Genomic DNA, 9,832 nt, shown 5'->3' on the forward strand with positions numbered 1-9,832 from the left:
AAAAGTCAATGGGAGTTTGTGTGTGTTTCTTGTGTATGTGTGTGTCGGGACCACGTTTGTGAGTATGTTAGGGCAGTTCCAACTGTTGATGGCTATGCCGGGGACCCAGTGTGAGTGCTGTGTTGTGCGTGTGATAGTGTTTGTGTGTGTGTGTGTGAGTGTGTGTTTTGCTGGATACCATTGTGTATGTCTGTAAGAAAAAGTCGTAGGGTGTTTTTGTGTGTTTCTTCTGCATGTGTGTTTCGGGACGACGTTTGTGAATATGTTAAGGTAATTCCAAGTGTTGATGGCTCTGCTGGAGATCCAATGTGAGTGCTCTGTCGTGAGTGTGACTTTTGTGTGTGTGTGTGTGTGTGTGTGTTTGCAGGAAACCATTGTGTATGCCTGCAAGAAAAAGTCGATGGGTGTTTGTGTGTGTTATTTGTATATGTGTGTGTCAGGACCATGTTTGTGATTATGTTAAAGCAGTTCCAAGTGTTGACGGCTGTGTTGGAGACCCAGTGTGAGTGCTGTGTTGTGAGTGTGATAGTGTGTGTGTGTCTGTGTGTGTTTCAGAACCCCCTGTGTACGCCTGTAAGAAAAACTCAATGGGTGTTTGTGTGTGTTTCTTGTGTATGTGTGTGTCGGGACCACGTATGTGAGTATGTTGTGGCAGTTCCAAGTGCCAGTGTGAATGCTGTGTTGTGAGTGTGGCAGTGTGTGTTTCTGTGTGTGTTTGTGTTGGCGGGAAAACATTGTGTATGCCTGTAAGAATAAGTCGATGGATGTTTGTGTGAGTTTCATGTGTATGTGTGTGTCGCAACCACATTTGTCAATATTTTAGGACAGTTCCAAGTGTTGATGGTTCTGTTGGATACCCATTGTGAGTGCTGTGTTGTAAGTGTGACTGTGTGTGTGTGTGTTCGCGGGAAACCGTTGTGTATGCCTGTAAGAAAAAGTCGATGGGTGTTTGTGTGTGTTTCTTGTGTATGTTTGTGTCGGTAAAACGTTTGTGAGTATGTTAGGGCAGTTCCAAGTGTTGATGGTTCTGCCGAGGCCCAGTGTGCGTACTGTGCTGTTAGTGTGACAGTGTGTGTGTGTGTGTGAGTGTGTGTGTGTGTGTGTGTTTGGGGAAACCCCACTCTGTCTGCCTGTAACAAAAAGTTGATGGGTGTTTGTGTGTGTTTCTTGTGTATGTGTGTGTCGGGACCACGTTTGTGTGTATGTTAGGGCAGATTCAAGTGCCAGTGTGAATGCTGTGTTGTGAGTGTGATAGTGTGTGTGTGTTTGCGGAAACCATTGTGCATGACTGTACGTAAAAGTCAATGGGAGTTTGTGTGTGTTTCTTGTGTATGTGTGTGTCGGGACCACGTTTGTGAGTATGTTAGGGCAGTTCCAACTGTTGATGGCTATGTCGGGGACCCAGTGTGAGTGCTGTGTTGTGCGTGTGATAGTGTTTGTGTGTGTGTGTGTGAGTGTGTGTTTTGCTGGGTACCATTGTGTATGTCTGTAAGAAAAATTCGTAGGATGTTTTTGTGTGTTTCTTCTGCATGTGTGTTTCGGGACCACGTTTGTGAATATGTTAAGGTAATTCCAAGTGTTGATGGCTCTGCTGGAGATCCAATGTGAGTGCTCTGTCGTGAGTGTGACTTTTGTGTGTGTGTGTGTGTGTTTGCAGGAAACCATTGTGTATGCCTGCAAGAAAAAGTCGATGGGTGTTTGTGTGTGTTATTTGTATATGTGTGTGTCAGGACCATGTTTGTGATTAGGTTAAAGCAGTTCCAAGTGTTGACGGCTGTGTTGGAGACCCAGTGTGAGTGCTGTGTTGTGAGTGTGATAGTGTGTGTGTGTGTGTTTGCGGAAACCATTGTGCATGACTGTACGTAAAAGATAGTGTGAGTGTGATAGTGTGTGTGTGTGTGTGTTTTCAGGAAACCATTGTGTATGCCTGCAAGAAAAAGTCGATGGGTGTTTGTGTGTGTTATTTGTATATGTGTGTGTCAGGACCATGTTTGTGATTATGTTAAAGCAGTTCCAAGTGTTGACGGCTGTGTTGGAGACCCAATGTGAGTGCTGTGTTGTGAGTGTGATAGTGTGTGTGTGTGTGTGTTTGCGGAAACCATTGTGCATGACTGTACGTAAAAGTCAATGGGAGTTTGTGTGTGTTTCTTGTGTATGTGTGTGTCGGGACCACGTTTGTGAGTATGTTAGGGCAGTTCCAACTGTTGATGGCTATGCCGGGGACCCAGTGTGAGTGCTGTGTTGTGCGTGTGATAGTGTTTGTGTGTGTGTGTGTGAGTGTGTGTTCTGCTGGATACCATTGTGTATGTCTGTAAGAAAAAGTCGTAGGGTGTTTTTGTGTGTTTCTTCTGCATGTGTGTTTCGGGACGACGTTTGTGAATATGTTAAGGTAATTCCAAGTGTTCATGGCTCTGCTGGAGATCCAATGTGAGTGCTCTGTCGTGAGTGTGACTTTTGTGTGTGTGTGTGTGTGTGTGTGTTTGCAGGAAACCATTGTGTATGCCTGCAAGAAAAAGTCGATGGGTGTTTGTGTGTGTTATTTGTATATGTGTGTGTCAGGACCATGTTTGTGATTATGTTAAAGCAGTTCCAAGTGTTGACGGCTGTGTTGGAGACCCAGTGTGAGTGCTGTGTTGTGAGTGTGATAGTGTGTGTGTCTGTGTGTGTTTCAGAACCCCCTGTGTACGCCTGTAAGAAAAACTCAATGGGTGTTTGTGTGTGTTTCTTGTGTATGTGTGTGTCGGGACCACGTATGTGAGTATGTTGTGGCAGTTCCAAGTGCCAGTGTGAATGCTGTGTTGTGAGTGTGGCAGTGTGTGTTTCTGTGTGTGTTTGTGTTGGCGGGAAAACATTGTGTATGCCTGTAAGAATAAGTCGATGGATGTTTGTGTGAGTTTCATGTGTATGTGTGTGTCGCAACCACATTTGTCAATATTTTAGGACAGTTCCAAGTGTTGATGGTTCTGTTGGATACCCATTGTGAGTGCTGTGTTGTAAGTGTGACTGTGTGTGTGTGTGTTCGCGGGAAACCGTTGTGTATGCCTGTAAGAAAAAGTCGATGGGTGTTTGTGTGTGTTTCTTGTGTATGTTTGTGTCGGTAAAACGTTTGTGAGTATGTTAGGGCAGTTCCAAGTGTTGATGGTTCTGCCGAGGCCCAGTGTGCGTACTGTGCTGTTAGTGTGACAGTGTGTGTGTGTGTGTGTGTGTGTGTTTGGGGAAACCCCACTCTGTCTGCCTGTAACAAAAAGTTGATGGGTGTTTGTGTGTGTTTCTTGTGTATGTGTGTGTCGGGACCACGTTTGTGTGTATGTTAGGGCAGATTCAAGTGCCAGTGTGAATGCTGTGTTGTGAGTGTGATAGTGTGTGTGTGTTTGCGGAAACCATTGTGCATGACTGTACGTAAAAGTCAATGGGAGTTTGTGTGTGTTTCTTGTGTATGTGTGTGTCGGGACCACGTTTGTGAGTATGTTAGGGCAGTTCCAACTGTTGATGGCTATGCCGGGGACCCAGTGTGAGTGCTGTGTTGTGCGTGTGATAGTGTTTGTGTGTGTGTGTGTGAGTGTGTGTTTTGCTGGGTACCATTGTGTATGTCTGTAAGAAAAAGTCGTAGGGTGTTTTTGTGTGTTTCTTCTGCATGTGTGTTTCGGGACCACGTTTGTGAATATGTTAAGGTAATTCCAAGTGTTGATGGCTCTGCTGGAGATCCAATGTGAGTGCTCTGTCGTGAGTGTGACTTTTGTGTGTGTGTGGTGTGTGTTTGCAGGAAACCATTGTGTATGCCTGCAAGAAAAAGTCGATGGGTGTTTGTGTGTGTTATTTGTATATGTGTGTGTCAGGACCATGTTTGTGATTAGGTTAAAGCAGTTCCAAGTGTTGACGGCTGTGTTGGAGACCCAGTGTGAGTGCTGTGTTGTGAGTGTGATAGTGTGTGTGTGTGTGTGTTTGCGGAAACCATTGTGCATGACTGTACGTAAAAGATAGTGTGAGTGTGATAGTGTGTGTGTGTGTGTGTTTGCGGAAACCATTGTGCATGACTGTACGTAAAAGTCAATCGGAGTTTGTGTGTGTTTCTTGTGTATGTGTGTGTCGGGACCACGTTTGTGAGTATGTTAGGGCAGTTCCAACTGTTGATGGCTATGCCGGGGACCCAGTGTGAGTGCTGTGTTGTGCGTGTGATAGGGTTTGTGTGTGTGTGTGTGAGTGTGTGTTTTGCTGGGTACCATTGTGTATGTCTGTAAGAAAAAGTCGTAGGGTGTTTTTGTGTGTTTCTTCTGCATGTGTGTTTCGGGACGACGTTTGTGAATATGTTAAGGTAATTCCAAGTGTTCATGGCTCTGCTGGAGATCCAATGTGAGTGCTCTGTCGTGAGTGTGACTTTTGTGTGTGTGTGTGTGTGTGTGTGTGTTTGCAGGAAATCATTGTGTATGCCTGCAAGAAAAAGTCGATGGGTGTTTGTGTGTGTTATTTGTATATGTGTGTGTCAGGACCATGTTTGTGATTATGTTAAAGCAGTTCCAAGTGTTGACGGCTGTGTTGGAGACCCAGTGTCAGTGCTGTGTTGTGAGTGTGATAGTGTGTGTGTGTCTGTGTGTGTTTCAGAACCCCCTGTGTACACCTGTAAGAAAAACTCAATGGGTGTTTGTGTGTGTTTCTTGTGTATGTGTGTGTCGGGACCACGTATGTGAGTATGTTGTGGCAGTTCCAAGTGCCAGTGTGAATGCTGTGTTGTGAGTGTGGCAGTGTGTGTTTCCGTGTGTGTTTGTGTTGGCGGGAAAACATTGTGTATGCCTGTAAGAATAAGTCTATGGATGTTTGTGTGAGTTTCATGTGCATGTGTGTGTCGCAACCACATTTGTCAATATTTTAGGACAGTTCCAAGTGTTGATGGTTCTGTTGGATACCCATTGTGAGTGCTGTGTTGTAAGTGTGACTGTGTGTGTGTGTGTTCGCGGGAAACCGTTGTGTATGCCTGTAAGAAAAAGTCGATGGGTGTTTGTGTGTGTTTCTTGTGTATGTTTGTGTCGGTAAAACGTTTGTGAGTATGTTAGGGCAGTTCCAAGTGTTGATGGTTCTGCCGAGGCCCAGTGTGCGTACTGTGCTGTTAGTGTGACAGTGTGTGTGTGTGTGTGTGTGTGTTTGGGGAAACCCCACTCTGTCTGCCTGTAACAAAAAGTTGATGGGTGTTTGTGTGTGTTTCTTGTGTATGTGTGTGTCGGGACCACGTTTGTGTGTATGTTAGGGCAGATTCAAGTGCCAGTGTGAATGCTGTGTTGTGAGTGTGATAGTGTGTGTGTGTTTGCGGAAACCATTGTGCATGACTGTACGTAAAAGTCAATGGGAGTTTGTGTGTGTTTCTTGTGTATGTGTGTGTCGGGACCACGTTTGTGAGTATGTTAGGGCAGTTCCAACTGTTGATGGCTATGCCGGGGACCCAGTGTGAGTGCTGTGTTGTGCGTGTGATAGTGTTTGTGTGTGTGTGTGTGAGTGTGTGTTTTGCTGGGTACCATTGTGTATGTCTGTAAGAAAAAGTCGTAGGGTGTTTTTGTGTGTTTCTTCTGCATGTGTGTTTCGGGACCACGTTTGTGAATATGTTAAGGTAATTCCAAGTGTTGATGGCTCTGCTGGAGATCCAATGTGAGTGCTCTGTCGTGAGTGTGACTTTTGTGTGTGTGTGGTGTGTGTTTGCAGGAAACCATTGTGTATGCCTGCAAGAAAAAGTCGATGGGTGTTTGTGTGTGTTATTTGTATATGTGTGTGTCAGGACCATGTTTGTGATTAGGTTAAAGCAGTTCCAAGTGTTGACGGCTGTGTTGGAGACCCAGTGTGAGTGCTGTGTTGTGAGTGTGATAGTGTGTGTGTGTGTGTGTTTGCGGAAACCATTGTGCATGACTGTACGTAAAAGATAGTGTGAGTGTGATAGTGTGTGTGTGTGTGTGTTTGCGGAAACCATTGTGCATTACTGTACGTAAAAGTCAATCGGAGTTTGGGTGTGTTTCTTGTGTATGTGTGTGTCGGGACCACGTTTGTGAGTATGTTAGGGCAGTTCCAACTGTTGATGGCTATGCCGGGGACCCAGTGTGAGTGCTGTGTTGTGCGTGTGATAGGGTTTGTGTGTGTGTGTGTGAGTGTGTGTTTTGCTGGGTACCATTGTGTATGTCTGTAAGAAAAAGTCGTAGGGTGTTTTTGTGTGTTTCTTCTGCATGTGTGTTTCGGGACGACGTTTGTGAATATGTTAAGGTAATTCCAAGTGTTCATGGCTCTGCTGGAGATCCAATGTGAGTGCTCTGTCGTGAGTGTGACTTTTGTGTGTGTGTGTGTGTGTGTGTGTGTTTGCAGGAAATCATTGTGTATGCCTGCAAGAAAAAGTCGATGGGTGTTTGTGTGTGTTATTTGTATATGTGTGTGTCAGGACCATGTTTGTGATTATGTTAAAGCAGTTCCAAGTGTTGACGGCTGTGTTGGAGACCCAGTGTCAGTGCTGTGTTGTGAGTGTGATAGTGTGTGTGTGTCTGTGTGTGTTTCAGAACCCCCTGTGTACACCTGTAAGAAAAACTCAATGGGTGTTTGTGTGTGTTTCTTGTGTATGTGTGTGTCGGGACCACGTATGTGAGTATGTTGTGGCAGTTCCAAGTGCCAGTGTGAATGCTGTGTTGTGAGTGTGGCAGTGTGTGTTTCCGTGTGTGTTTGTGTTGGCGGGAAAACATTGTGTATGCCTGTAAGAATAAGTCTATGGATGTTTGTGTGAGTTTCATGTGCATGTGTGTGTCGCAACCACATTTGTCAATATTTTAGGACAGTTCCAAGTGTTGATGGTTCTGTTGGATACCCATTGTGAGTGCTGTGTTGTAAGTGTGACTGTGTGTGTGTGTGTTCGCGGGAAACCGTTGTGTATGCCTGTAAGAAAAAGTCGATGGGTGTTTGTGTGTGTTTCTTGTGTATGTTTGTGTCGGTAAAACGTTTGTGAGTATGTTAGGGCAGTTCCAAGTGTTGATGGTTCTGCCGAGGCCCAGTGTGCGTACTGTGCTGTTAGTGTGACAGTGTGTGTGTGTGTGTGTGTGTGTTTGGGGAAACCCCACTCTGTCTGCCTGTAACAAAAAGTTGATGGGTGTTTGTGTGTGTTTCTTGTGTATGTGTGTGTCGGGACCACGTTTGTGTGTATGTTAGGGCAGATTCAAGTGCCAGTGTGAATGCTGTGTTGTGAGTGTGATAGTGTGTGTGTGTTTGCGGAAACCATTGTGCATGACTGTACGTAAAAGTCAATGGGAGTTTGTGTGTGTTTCTTGTGTATGTGTGTGTCGGGACCACGTTTGTGAGTATGTTAGGGCAGTTCCAACTGTTGATGGCTATGCCGGGGACCCAGTGTGAGTGCTGTGTTGTGCGTGTGATAGTGTTTGTGTGTGTGTGTGTGAGTGTGTGTTTTGCTGGGTACCATTGTGTATGTCTGTAAGAAAAATTCGTAGGGTGTTTTTGTGTGTTTCTTCTGCATGTGTGTTTCGGGACCACGTTTGTGAATATGTTAAGGTAATTCCAAGTGTTGATGGCTCTGCTGGAGATCCAATGTGAGTGCTCTGTCGTGAGTGTGACTTTTGTGTGTGTGTGTGTGTGTGTTTGCAGGAAACCATTGTGTATGCCTGCAAGAAAAAGTCGATGGGTGTTTGTGTGTGTTATTTGTATATGTGTGTGTCAGGACCATGTTTGTGATTAGGTTAAAGCAGTTCCAAGTGTTGACGGCTGTGTTGGAGACCCAGTGTGAGTGCTGTGTTGTGAGTGTGATAGTGTGTGTGTGTGTGTTTGCGGAAACCATTGTGCATGACTGTACGTAAAAGATAGTGTGAGTGTGATAGTGTGTGTGTGTGTGTTTTCAGGAAACCATTGTGTATGCCTGCAAGAAAAAGTCGATGGGTGTTTGTGTGTGTTATTTGTATATGTGTGTGTCAGGACCATGTTTGTGATTATGTTAAAGCAGTTCCAAGTGTTGACGGCTGTGTTGGAGACCCAATGTGAGTGCTGTGTTGTGAGTGTGATAGTGTGTGTGTGTGTGTGTGTTTGCGGAAACCATTGTGCATGACTGTACGTAAAAGTCAATGGGAGTTTGTGTGTGTTTCTTGTGTATGTGTGTGTCGGGACCACGTTTGTGAGTATGTTAGGGCAGTTCCAACTGTTGATGGCTATGCCGGGGACCCAGTGTGATTGCTGTGTTGTGCGTGTGATAGTGTTTGTGTGTGTGTGTGTGAGTGTGTGTTCTGCTGGATACCATTGTATATGTCTGTAAGAAAAAGTCGTAGGGTGTTTTTGTGTGTTTCTTCTGCATGTGTGTTTCGGGACGACGTTTGTGAATATGTTAAGGTAATTCCAAGTGTTGATGGCTCTGCTGGAGATCCAATGTGAGTGCTCTGTCGTGAGTGTGACTTTTGTGTGTGTGTGTGTGTGTGTTTGCAGGAAATCATTGTGTATGCCTGCAAGAAAAAGTCGATGGGTGTTTGTGTGTGTTATTTGTATATGTGTGTGTCAGGACCATGTTTGTGATTATGTTAAAGCAGTTCCAAGTGTTGACGGCTGTGTTGGAGACCCAGTGTCAGTGCTGTGTTGTGAGTGTGATAGTGTGTGTGTGTCTGTGTGTGTTTCAGAACCCCCTGTGTACGCCTGTAAGAAAAACTCAATGGGTGTTTGTGTGTGTTTCTTGTGTATGTGTGTGTCGGGACCACGTATGTGAGTATGTTGTGGCAGTTCCAAGTGCCAGTGTGAATGCTGTGTTGTGAGTGTGGCAGTGTGTGTTTCTGTGTGTGTTTGTGTTGGCGGGAAAACATTGTGTATGCCTGTAAGAATAAGTCGATGGATATTTGTGTGAGTTTCATGTGTATGTGTGTGTCGCAACCACATTTGTCAATATTTTAGGACAGTTCCAAGTGTTGATGGTTCTGTTGGATACCCATTGTGAGTGCTGTGTTGTAAGTGTGACTGTGTGTGTGTGTGTTCGCGGGAAACCGTTGTGTATGCCTGTAAGAAAAAGTCGATGGGTGTTTGTGTGTGTTTCTTGTGTATGTTTGTGTCGGTAAAACGTTTGTGAGTATGTTAGGGCAGTTCCAAGTGTTGATGGTTCTGCCGAGGCCCAGTGTGCGTACTGTGCTGTTAGTGTGACAGTGTGTGTGTGTGTGTGTGTGTGTGTGTTTGGGGAAACCCCACTCTGTCTGCCTGTAACAAAAAGTTGATGGGTGTTTGTGTGTGTTTCTTGTGTATGTGTGTGTCGGGACCACGTTTGTGTGTATGTTAGGGCAGATTCAAGTGCCAGTGTGAATGCTGTGTTGTGAGTGTGATAGTGTGTGTGTGTTTGCGGAAACCATTGTGCATGACTGTACGTAAAAGTCAATGGGAGTTTGTGTGTGTTTCTTGTGTATGTGTGTGTCGGGACCACGTTTGTGAGTATGTTAGGGCAGTTCCAACTGTTGATGGCTATGCCGGGGACCCAGTGTGAGTGCTGTGTTGTGCGTGTGATAGTGTTTGTGTGTGTGTGTGTGAGTGTGTGTTTTGCTGGGTACCATTGTGTATGTCTGTAAGAAAAATTCGTAGGATGTTTTTGTGTGTTTCTTCTGCATGTGTGTTTCGGGACCACGTTTGTGAATATGTTAAGGTAATTCCAAGTGTTGATGGCTCTGCTGGAGATCCAATGTGAGTGCTCTGTCGTGAGTGTGACTTTTGTGTGTGTGTGTGTGTGTTTGCAGGAAACCATTGTGTATGCCTGCAAGAAAAAGTCGATGGGTGTTTGTGTATGTTATTTGTATATGTGTGTGTCAGGACCATGTTTGTGATTAGGTTAAAGCAGTTCCAAGTGTTG

Source organism: Ursus arctos, chromosome Y (genome assembly GCF_023065955.2).
Source record: "Ursus arctos isolate Adak ecotype North America chromosome Y, UrsArc2.0, whole genome shotgun sequence".
Lineage (NCBI taxonomy): Eukaryota > Metazoa > Chordata > Mammalia > Carnivora > Ursidae > Ursus > Ursus arctos.